Source organism: Lepus europaeus, chromosome 1 (genome assembly GCF_033115175.1).
Source record: "Lepus europaeus isolate LE1 chromosome 1, mLepTim1.pri, whole genome shotgun sequence".
In the NCBI taxonomy this organism is placed as follows: domain Eukaryota; kingdom Metazoa; phylum Chordata; class Mammalia; order Lagomorpha; family Leporidae; genus Lepus; species Lepus europaeus.
This window is the reverse complement of record NC_084827.1, coordinates 23,473,655-23,486,645: the sequence shown is the minus strand read 5'-3', so window position 1 is coordinate 23,486,645 and position 12,991 is coordinate 23,473,655. Positions and strand designations below refer to the sequence as shown.

The window sequence follows — 12,991 nt, the reverse complement described above, 5'->3', positions numbered from 1 at the left end:
AGTCTTGCCATTAACATGGGAGACCTAGATTGAGTTCTGGGCTCCTAGCTTGAACCCTATCTCTTGAGGCCCTTTGTAGAGTGACAAAATGGAAGATGTCACTCTCTCTCTCTCTCTCTCTCTCTCTCTCTCCACTTCTGCTTTTCAAATAAAATGAAAGAAAAAAAACCCATAATTTAAAAAATTCTTGGGGTCAGTGCTGTGGCATAGAAGGAAAGCCGTCACCTACAGTGCTGGCATCTCATATGGGCACCGGTTTATATCCTGGCTGCTCCACTTCTGATCCAGCTCTCTGCTAAGGCCTGGAAAAGCAGTAGAAGATGGCCCAAGTCCTAGGGCCCCTGCACCAGCGTGGGAGACCCGGAAGAAGCTCCTGGCTCCTGGCTTTGGACTGGTGCAGCTCCGGCCATTGCAGCCGTTTGGGGAGTGAACCTGCAGATGGAAGACCTCTCTCTCTTTCTCTCCTTCTCTCTGTTTTAACACTTTCAAATAAATAAATATTAAAAAATTCTTAAAAGCAATAGTGATATCCAATAAGAAAGGAAATGGATTAGTCTACTTCATTACTTTTGCAAGTCTGATTAAAGTCTAGATCAGTATTCACCAATGAAAATCAAAATATAAAATGTGCTTATGTAAATATCCTTATTCCATTACCATTATTATATCCAAATATAGATTGATTGATAAGCAAATATTTAAATACAAAAATGTGAACCATAATTCCATCTGCCATTTTTAAAATTTAGGAAAAACTTAAATACAGATGGATGTAGTTTTAATAATCTTTGAGAGCTGAGAACAGCAATTATTCATTGAATCATTTTTTTGTGTATGACATACATGTATATGTATGCACACATTCAAACATTATTCACTGGTGAATTGACACTTTTCATATTGCTTATCTATATTGCCTTCTTTTTCCAGAAAATAGTTTATTAAGTCGTAAAATTTTATTTTTATGAAACAGAGTGAGAAGAGGGGAGAGAGAGAGATATGTCCCATCTACTTATTTTTGTAATTTTAATATTAAAATAAATATATTTTGCTTTTAAATAACAAACTTCAAATAAATCGCTGCATGAAAAAAGGATGTAATTTTAGATATCAAATCCCTACATGGACTTTCACACAATTTATCTACATTTTTTGAACTTGTATTAAGATTTATGGACTTTTCTCATTCAGTTTTTCCAAGAGTTTTTTTTAAAAAAGTGTTATCAACAGAAAGGGATGTTAACTTTGCTATTCAGTTAAGTCCTTAATAAGCCTTAATAACACAAATCTATTGCAGTGATATTTGTCTAGGCTGAGGAGATTTTTCACCTATCCTATTTAGTTTGAACAACTAAAATTTATTGAAAGTTCAATCTTGTTCTTTTTTTCTTCATTATCAGTTTGTACCTTCTGAATACGCTGCTATCATTTCATTTATTTCTCTTTCACAACAGAGTGGAAGGGCTACCATTGTGAATGAGATTGCATTGAATGCTGAGATAAAAGATAAATCACTTCCAGTTCATACGTAACTAATATTATATTCTCAATTGATTTTAATGCTAATTATTAATAAAAGTAAACTTCAAATTTTTTTTTACTTTTTTTTTAACATTTATTTAATGAACATACATTTCCAAAGTACAGCATACGGATTACAATGGCTCCCCCCACATAACTACCCTCCTACCTGCAACCCTTCCCTTTTCTGCTCCCTCTCCCCTTCCATTCACATCAAGATTCATTTTCAATTCTCTTTATATACAGAAGATCAGTTTAGTATATGTTGAGTAAAGATTTCAACAGTTTGCACCCACATAGAAACACAAAGTGAAAAATACTGTTTGAGTACTAGTTATATCATTAATTCACAATGTACAGCACATTAAAGACACAGATCCTACACGAGGAGTAAGTGCACAGTGACTCCTGTTGTTGACTTAACAAATTGACACTCTTGTTTATTGCATCAGTAATCACCCTAGGCTCTTGTCATGAGATGCCAAGACTATGGAAGCCTTTTGAGTTCACCAACTCTGATCATAATTAGACAAGGTCATAGTCAAAGTGGAAGTTCTCTCCTCCCTTCAGAGAAAGGTACCTCCTTCTTTGATGACCTGTTCCTTCCACTGGGATCTCACGCGGGGAGATCCTTCATTTAGGTTTTTTTGTTTGTTTGTTTGTTTTTTTTGTTTTTTTTGTTTTTTTTTTTTTTTTGCCATGCCCGAAATACTCTCATAGGCTTTTCAGCTGGATCTGAATGCCTTAAGGGCTGATTCTAAGGTCAGAGTACTGTTTAGGACATCGGTCATTCTATGAGTCTGCTGTGCATCCCGCTTCCCATGTTGGATCATTCTCTCCCTTTTTTATTCTATCGGTTAGTATTATTCAGACACTCATCTTGTTTATGTGATCCCTTTGACTCTTAGTCCTATCATTATGATCAATTGTGAACTGAAATTGATCACTTGGATTAGTGAGATGGTATTGGTACATGTCACCTTGATGGGATTGAATTAGAATCCCCTGGTATGTTTCTAACTCTACCATTTGGGTCAAATCAGCATGAGCATGTCCCAAATTGTACATCTCTTCCCTCTCTTATTCCCACTGTTATATTTAACAGGGATCACTTTTCAATTAAGTTTCAACACTTAAGAATAACTGTATATTTATTACAGAATTCAACCAATAGTATTAAGTACAACAAACAAACAAAAAATACTAAGAGGGATAACGTATTAAGTTGTTCATCAACAGTCAGTGCAAGGGCTGATGAAGTCACCGTTTCTCATAGTGTCCATTTCACTTCAACAGGTTTCCTTTTTGGTGCTCGGTTAGTTGTCACCGATCAAGGAGAACATATGATATTTGTCCCTTTGGGACTGGCTTATTTCACTCAGCATAATGTTTTCCAGATTGCTCAATTTTGTTGCAAATGACCAGATTTCATTGTTTTTGACTGCTGTATAGTATTCTATAGAGTACATGTCCCATAATTTCTTTATCCAGTCTACTGTTGATGGGCATTTGGGTTGATTCCAGCTCTTAGCTATTGTGAATTCAGCTGCAATAAACATTAAGGTGCAGACTGCTTTTTTGTTTGCCAATTTAATTTCCTTTGGGTAAATTCCAAGGAGTAGGATGGCTGGGTTGCATGGTAGGGTTATATTCAGGTTTCTGAGGAACCTCCAGACTGACTTCCACAGAGGCTTAACCAGTTTGCATTCCCACCAACAGTGGGTTAATGTTCCTTTTTCCCCACATCCTCATCAGCATCTATTGTTGGTAGATTTCTGAATGTGAGCCATTCTCACCGGGGTGAGGTAAAACCTCATTGTGGTTTTGATTTGCCTTTCCCTGATTGCTATGATCTTGAACATTTTTTCATGTGCCTGTTGGCTATTTGGATTTCCTCTTTTGAAAAATGTCTATTGAGGTCCTTGGCCCATCTCTTAAGTGGGTTGTTTGTTTTGTGGTTGTGGAGTTTCTTGATCTCTTTGTAGATTCTGGTTATCAACCCTTTATCTGTTGGGTAGTTTGCAAATATTTTTTCCCATTCTGTCGGTTGCCTCTTCACTCTCCTGACTGTTTCTTTTGCAGTACAGAAACTTCTCAATTTGATGCAATCCCAAATGTTAATTTTGGCTTTGACTGCCTGTGCCTCCAGGGTCTTTTCCAGGAAGTCTTTGCCGGTGCCAATATCTTGCAGGGTCTCTCCAACGTTCTCTAATAATTTGATGGTGTCAGGTCGTAGATTTAGGTCTTTAATCCATGTTGAGTGGATTTTTGTGTAAGGTGTGAGGTAGGGGTCTTGCTTCATGCTTCTGCATGTGGAAATCCAATTTTCCCAGCACCATTTATTGAATAGACTGTCCTTGCTCCAGGAATTGGTTTTAGATCCTTGATCAAATATTAGTTGGCTGTAAATGTTTGGATTGATTTCTGGTGTTTCTATTCTGTTCCATTGGTCTATCCATCTGTTTCTGTACCAGTACCATGCTTACACTTCAGATTTTATAGAGTTTCAGATCATCATTGCTTAAGAGAACTCTCCATTTACATTTTTAGATCCAGCATATTTTTAAAAAATCAAAAAGAAATAAAAGTCGCAATATCAAATGCTACTACTACCAAAATGGTAGAGACTGGAGACCTGGAAACCACCAATAATTTTGGTATGAACTCCCATGGGGCTTAAGCAATAATGAGAAGAAGGATAACTCACGTTTTGAAAGTTTATCCTCCCCTTTTTTGTGCCCAAAACTTTGCAGATTTGATTAAAGTTACATAGACCATTAGTTAAATATGTGAGGAATTTCATACACAGAGTACCAGGGTCCGTTTTGAACCCTTCAATCTATGCAGCCCAGTGAGATCCAAGCTTTCAAAGACCTCTCTCCCTGGCCTTACTATATTGCTGCCACTGTCTGTGAAATCTTAATTTTATTAAGCAAATTACTCCACATGTTCACTATGTACTGGATTCCACACATTTTGTAGCTAGTGCTGTTTGAAGCTTGTGGATCTGATTATGAAACTCTGGACGAGAAAGTCTTCACAAAAGAAAAAAAATAACTTTTAATATACTTTAAATTCCTACCAATGTCCACTGTTGTTTCTCAGCCATGGAAAATAGATATTTTAATCTTTGTTAGCATTAGATCTAAAAAAGTGTGCACGATGCGTCAGAAAGCATTTGGTTTTTGGTTCAAAGAAAAAGATTATTAAGAGGACTGGCCACCTGCTCTTCCCAGGATGCGCATCAGCAAGAAGCTGGAATCAGCAGTGGAGCCAGAACTGCGGCCCAGGCACTCCCATGGGGAATGCAGATGCCCCACACCGTGTCCTAACCGCTGCACCAAAGGCTGTCTTAAATGTGTTATTTTTAATAAATTGGTTTGAGAAAAGAATGTTTTTGTTTATTCTGTGCGGACTTCAGACGGTCTCCCTGTTCTTCCCACATGCTTTTACACTGCTGTTTAGTGGATACTGGCCTTTTGTCTTTCTGCTGTGTCTGCCAGTTCACATACACCCTAACATAATTCTCTCTAGAAAAGTGGAAGATGGAATGCGAACTGAAAATAGAATCTAATTCTGCTGTATTCTGTTATTATTGCTGTTTTAAAGACTCTAGAAGCCCAAAGCAAAGAACAATAAAAGCATCTCTCATGAATAGAAAAAAAAAAAAAGAAAAAGAAAAAGAGGGCTGGCTTCATTTTATATCATGCTATTTAGTAACGATAACATTCTGTAAACCATTTTTATCAGTTTTGACTCAGAAAATTTCTCAGTTAGAATGACACATTTCATGATAACTTGTTTAAGTAACTGATCTTAAAACTAAAATTAGGGAGGCATATTTTTCCGATAGAGCAAATTTAGTTCAACTATGTCTAAAACCACGCCATTCTGCTATCTCCAAGAATGGTATTTCAAAAAAAACATGTAAGCAATGTTACTGAGTTCTTTATGACCAAATGAGCAATTTCTTTTTTAACATTTTCTTCTAATATTTTCAAACATGTCTCAACCAAAGAAAATCTGATATGAAAGTAGCTCATTATTCTGAAATTTACTCTATGATTGAACATGACAGATCAAAGCATATTTTATTTAAATTCTGCAAGAACAAGTACAAACTATGTGAATAGTGTATCTAGAGTTTGAGATTATTTTTCATTTTAATTTTTCTGAGTGTTCTGCAAACTCCAGCTAAGATAACAATAAATATAGAATTGAATATATGGAAAAAAATGGGTAACAGAAATCCATTTGATAACATCTGTTAGGCACAGCTTTGGAAAAGAACCCATGGCTGACAGGTTTAGGAGAAGATGAAAGGGATCGGTTTCTGTCTAAGGCGCTCTGCTGTATTATATAGTGTGGTTCAATGAGCCTTAAGGGCAGAATATGCTCACAGTTTGATATCTAAACCTAAAACTGGAGTAGTCACGTTACTGGGGTTTGACACTGTCAGTTTGGAAAGAGATTTGACTACTAATGTTTTAGGAATAAGAGAAAATCCTAATTTTTGTCTATCTTTCTGAAATGTAATTTTCTCTGAGGCTTTTAATAAGTTTAAGGGTCATTTTTATGATGATGACATGGGAATTTAAAACTAGAGAAGTGATTATTTCATTTATCTATATTCCACAATGCAGAAAACGTCAGTAGGAACAGCTGCTTTCCTGAAATGAAGGGTAGGTTAAGTAAATTTTCAGGACAAATGGTCATCCTTGCAGCCTTCATTGAAACAATCTTAACCTTGATGCACTGATCTGCTACGAAGTCTATTTATCATGAGTTTTATTTCTTGAGGTCTTAGCACTAGGAAAGAAATGAGCTTAATTAACCCTATACTCTTAAGTTTATGTGCATATTTCCGCATGTAAATAGATAACATATCAACAAATCATCCTTGTGACTTTCCATTTGATGAAAAAAGATATAGTATTAATAAAATTCAAATTTTACTATGAAAACAATTCTTTGAGCTCCTCTTTCCTGAGGGAGAATTAATAGACTTGCAATATTGTAATTCAAAAACACTAATGCTCACCACTTAGTGGTTTAGCACATCTTATAATAGAAATCCATTACGGAAAATGCTCCTAACTACCTTCAATTGTCTCTTTTTTTGTTTAAGCAGAGGGTATAATTAAATGCAATATTTGAAAATGTAAATATGCTGTGATTAGAGTACCCATTGTTCTCTATTTCCATAAAGTAAAAGACAAATGAAAGAAAATATTCTCACTTTTTGAGACATCAGCTTTTTTTAGTGTATACATCTGGAGACACTACAACTCTAATACCTAAATTCTTAAGACAAAGATACTTGCAGATTTGATGCAATCCCCATGAAAATACCAATGCCATTCTTCTGAGATCTAGGGAAAATGATGCTAAAATTCATATGGAAACAGATGAGACCCCAAACAGCTAAAGCAATCTTAAACAACATAAACAAGGCTAGAATCATTACAGTACTGGATTTCAAGATATAGTACCAGGCAGTTATAATCTAAAAAGCCAAGAATTGTCACAAAAATAGACATGTATACTAATGGAACAGAAAAGAAATCCCAGAAATTAATCCATGCATCTACAACTAATGTTTGGCAAATCCCTAGAGAAAGGACAATCTCTTCAACAATTGTTGAGGTAAATTTTATCTACACATGCAGAAGTATGAAACAAGACCCCTATTTTACACCTTACACAAAAATCCATTCAAAATAGATCAAGCATATAAATCTATGACCGGAAAGCATAAAATTACTAGAGAAAAATAGTGATGTAACTTTTCAAGATATTGACATAGGACAAGATTTCTTGGAAAAGACTTCAGAAGCACAGGAAATAAAGTCAAAAATAGACATATGAGATTACATCAAGCTAAGAACAATTTGTATTACAAAGGAAGCACTCAAAATGTGATGAGGCAATCAACAGAATGGGAGAAAATATTTGCAAACTGTGTGATTGATAAAGGATTATTACCCAGGATCTAGAAAGAACTCAAGAAATGAACAATCCAGTTAAGAAATGGACAAAGGACATGCACAGGCCATTTTTAAAGGATGAAATCCAAATGGCCAACAGACACAGGAAAAAATGCTCAGGATCACCAGCCATCAGGGAAATGCAACTAAAAACACTATGAGGTTTCACTTCAACCCAGTTAGAATGGCCATCACCCCCACATCATAAAACAATAAATTCTGTCGAGCATGTGGGTAAAGAGGTACCTTCAATACTGTTAGTGGGAATGTAAACTAGTACAAACTTTATGGAAGACAGTATGGTGATTTCTCATAAATCTGAATATAGGTCTACCATATGACTCAGCAATCTCACTCTAGGAAGTTACTGAAATGAAATGAAATCATCAAAAGGAAGAGTTATTTCACTATGGAATACTATTCAGCCATAAAAAAAATTAGTTCTGCCTTTTGCAACAAAATGCATGTAATTGGAAACCATTGTGCTTAGTGAAATAAGCCAGTCTCAAAAGTACAATTATCATGTTTTCTTTGATATGTCATAGTTAAGACAGAATACCAACAAATGTATAGGAATGAAATGGTCATTTTGAGATATTATTGACATTTTTAGCTCTTGATAATACTCCTGTGGAACTATGTTCTTCCTACTTTTACTCATTGAAGATTATGATTAGTGCTGAGTTAAGCCTGTAAATATAGAGTGGATTAAAATTTTGTCTTTGCAAAAGCTGATGAAGAGATGGGGGGAAGGATTGGGGAGTGAAAGAAGTGTGGTTGTCTTCTTGGAAGTGTGGCTTTGGAATGCAGAAAATCTGTTCTCTTTGTATTAATTAAAAATTTTTAAAAATAGAAATCATAGTAAATGCCCATGATAATTAATAGATTATAAATAATATATTTGGGTTATATGTACATTAATAATTAAGTATATATATATACATTATACACTTTAGAAAGGTGAGTTTTATGGATTTTATATAGTGAATTTTTCTGTGGATTTTATCTCAAAGATATTTTATAGAATGTTTATACATACACACATTTATACATATCATCTGGATGATGTCTGTGTGTATATGCAGTTGTTCTGATATTGGATATTAGAAGAAAGAATAAAGCTGGAGGCAGTGAACACGCTAGTATTGAATATACATTCCATGAGGTGGACCAATGACTTACAAAAGAGTTATGTTCTGTGACAGCTCTGAGAGGTCACACTATTTACCAAGTGTATTGAAATATAGTCTGAGAGGTATTAGCATAACTAAGAAGCTTAGGGATGACTGTCTTTTGTAACTGACTGAGAAGGATGGTTTAAGAGATATCCACAAACTTGGTTAGTTTATTTCCATTATTTAAAGGATTTCCATGCAATAGACTCCAAGTGTATATGCATCTTGCAACCTGTAACACAAAACAAAGTACAGCACATAATAGGCCACATCTGGTTCAAAATGTAGCACATTCACTAATAGGTAAATGCTCTAGCCCATTTCTTGAGTGGCATGAAATGCTGTCAGTCTGAGTGATAATCAGAGCCAGAAAGTTTGCTGCATCAGATGCAGGTCACAATACAATCTTCCCTAAATCTTAGATTTGAGCTCCCAGCAGACAAGTGGTGTTGGAGATGTCAGTGGTGGGAAAAGATTAAATATGAAGTAAAAGGCAAGCTTCAGTGGAAATTCTGTAACAAAGCCACATCATCTGCAATAGATAATTGTATAGCATTTCTGAAATACTGAGCCCTGTTCAAGACAGAAAAACATTCTGAAACACAAATTCACTATGCTTCTTTGAGATGGTTTCTCAGACCTGAAAAGTTCTAACATTGGATAAGGCTCGCAACTGTCCACTGTAAGATGAAAATGATAGATTCAGGATCAAGCCTGAGCATGGCCAAAGGCTATCAATAAACCTTTGAGCAGATAGCTCAGTCTTTCACACCTCTCTTATCCTATATGCAGAGTTCTTGTTTGACAGGGCTCTGTGGGATCAGTGGAAAGAGGAGGGACATAGCCGAGGTTGGTTAAACATGGGTTGGATGGATAAGTAATTACAACACAAAAATGCATGGCAGTTGCATTACTACCACATTCATAGTCAACTCTGAAACACAATGGAGAGGAAAATATGTATTACCAGGCTAATTCATAATAAGAATGTGTGGCAATGTTCTCTGATAAGACTAATTACTTGATAACAAGTTGACTACATAATATTTCTTCTTCCATTAAGAGGATAGCAGTTCATCCTTGTAAGATCAGACACCTGTTCTGGGTATAGTTTTGGCTTGATTGCAAATGACTCAGCAAATTCCTTATTTAGGAGCCTAGAATACATTTGATGGCATTTGAAAGGGGAACCACTTTTCTGCTAAGGAGGTGCAAAAAATGAGCCTAACTATTAGGCCACATAGATCTTTCAAATATTAAAAATAACTATTCTTCTTTATTTTGTACAGATTGATCCAGAGACTAAAGATTATATAACTGGTTGAATGGGATTTTAATGAAGGACAGTTTCATTCAAAATTCATGATTTTTATTCAATGCCATACATTAAATTTTCTCACAGTTATCATCAAACACACTTGTAGTAAATTCTAAGAGAAAAAGCTATTCTTATTCAAATTAAATTATCATAGGACTTCAGGTTAAAATGCATAAATGACAAAAGTTGAAAATTAGATGGCTAGGTTTTTTTAAATTTTATTTTTAACAGGCACTCTCAAGCTCCTACTCCATCATTTCATTAAGACATTTATTTTGGTCTCATTTACAAATAGTCTTTAAATTTTTCTCCAAAATAATTTTTGCTTGTTTTTCAACATTTGATGGTATTTTCTTGGTGAAGAATTGTTTTTAGCATTGCTTTTTTTATAGTATGAACCGGATGAATGACATATCTGGGCAGTGAACAATGTTAGCACAGAACACTCAAATGATATGTAGGCTGAGAATAATGTATAGAAGAGACTAAGTCTTAGCCGGCGCCGCGGCTCACTAGGCTAATCCTCCGCCTTGCGGCGCCGGCACACCGGGTTCTAGTCCCGGTCGGGGCACCGATCCTGTCCCGGTTGCCCCTCTTCCAGGCCAGCTCTCTGCTGTGGCCAGGGAGTGCAGTGGAGGATGGCCCAAACCTGCACCCCATGGGAGACCAGGCTCCTGCCATCGGATCAGCGCGGTGCGCCGGCCGCAGCGCGCCTACCGCGGTGGCCATTGGAGGGTGAACCAATGGCAAAAGGAAGACCTTTCTCTCTGTCTCTCTCTCACTGTCCACTCTGCCTGTAAAAAAAAAAAAAAAAAAAAAGAATAAGTCTTACAAGATTCACAAGAAAATATTTGAGCAGGGACAGCGCTGTGGCATAGCAGGTAAAGCCACAACTTGCAGTACCAACATCCTATATAGGTGCCAGTTTGAGTGCCAGCTGCTCCGCTTCTGATCCAGTTCTCTGCTATGGCCTGGGAAAGCAGTAGAAGATGGCCCAAGTCTTTGGGCCCCTGCGCCCACATGGACCTCTTTCTCTCTCTCTCTGCCTCTCCTTCCTCTCTGTGTAACTCTGCCTTTCAAATAAACAAATCATCATAAAAAGTAAACTTTAAAAATAATTGAGGTTGTAAAGATTGTATAGAATTTTCTAGTACACTGTAATTATTCAATATGTATGCATAATTATATAGCAAATATATAATTAGTAATGTCTTCTTGGTAGAAGTGCTATAGAAGACAATTTATGAAAATGAAAGAAATACATATTATAAAATAAATGATTTAAACTCTAATATTTGCCTATGGACAGTGTTATAATTACATATATGAAACGCAATGCTTTGGAATTCTCTTCAAGCACAATTAAGCCATCACACTGGATTTCTGAAGGTTACAAACTAGAGACTTGAGGACAGGTTATTGGAGACATACTGTTTTGGATGAAAAATTCTCTTTGACAAGTTATAGGTATGATATGCTCATATGTTCTTTTATTCTCCATAGTTCTTACAAATTGCTACTGTATTAAATGGGATATACCTTATTCATTCATTAATATTCTGTCTATTTTGAATACAATTGAGTTCCTTCAGCTCAGTAAAGTCTGGCATTTCAATGTGATTAAATTTAAATTTATCTGATTTTTGCATTCTTTTATAGAAGCATGTATCCCATTAGATCATGTGCAAAGTGAAGAGAAATAGCTGTCTCTTTTTAAAACCAGATATTTATTTGAAAGGCAGAGTGACACAGAAAGATATGCAAGAATCTTCCTTTGCTGGCTGGTTCACTCCTCAAACATCCATAAATGCCAAGGCTGGGCCAGGTCAAAGCCAGGGACCCAGAAATCCATCCAGGTCTTCCATGTGGGTGGTAGGTGCTCAAGTACTTTGAACCATCCTCAGCTACCTTACGGGATGTGTTAACAGGAAGCTGGGTCAGAAGTGGAGTAGCCAGTGCTAAATCAGTATTTCCATATGGGATGTGGGCATCTGAAATGGTGGCTTAACCCACTGTGCCAAAATGCCCAAACTTTTTGTGTCTTATTTGTAGTCTTTTTAGTTAACACACCTTTGAACATGTCAAGATAATTGCCTTAATTGGTTAATTAACTTTCTTCATGCTTATGAAGACTTTGGTATAATTATAGTAATGTGCTTTTGAATTTCACGCAGATGGAGAATGCATAGAAAAGGATATTTAAGCAGAAAAAGTAGCATACAAAATTATAGACATATATAATTATTTTCAGAAAATACAAAGATATAAAAATTGGAAGTAGGAAATATATGAAAAGTTTGCAATGCTTCTATTGTTTCTATATTTGTCATCTTTCATTCAAAATCAGGTAGAGTTATAAAAGAAAGATTTTTAATAAAGAAATACAAAAATATATTCCAAAAAATATAGAACAGAGGTGCTATCAACACATTTTTTAAAGTGGAAAGGTAATATCTCATAAGGAATATAATAGCTAGACTTTTGGTTAACCAGTCATAATATTAAAATTATTCCTACAGACATGTCAACTCCAAAAGCAAATAGTTTATTATGCTTATTCTGATTGCTTCTCAGCCTTTTGGCTAAGATCAAGTGTAGTATTATGCTTATCTGGGCAATAGATCAACTGAGCTGTAAATATTTCTCATGTTTGTAGAACACAGCCTTGGAGAAAACCCCCTTCAGCAGCACCATTACTTCTAATAGCACATCCTATCTCATCAGGGCCTGCGCTGCAAGCAACACATAGCATTTATGAGGTCTTATTCTATAGTTACTGACAAGGAAAATAATCTCCAATGCTTTAACTCTTCTCACAAAATAATTGACAATGAGTTATCATGTTAAAGAGAAATTGGAATACCATTATATCTTAGAAATGATGCAATTGTCAAAAAAAAAAAGAAATGATGCAATTGTCAACAAATCCTTTGAGTATTCATAAAGTACATTTAGAAATCAAGCAAAACTCTAATTTTTCCTTGAAATCT

At 35.6% G+C, this 12,991-nt stretch overlaps 1 pseudogene; it reads left to right on the top strand.

Moving 5' to 3' along the window:
- Positions 1 to 12,563: 12,563 nt before the first annotated feature.
- Positions 12,564 to 12,682, top strand: LOC133768339 (U2 spliceosomal RNA; annotated as a pseudogene).
- The last annotated feature ends 309 nt before the right edge of the window (positions 12,683 to 12,991 follow it).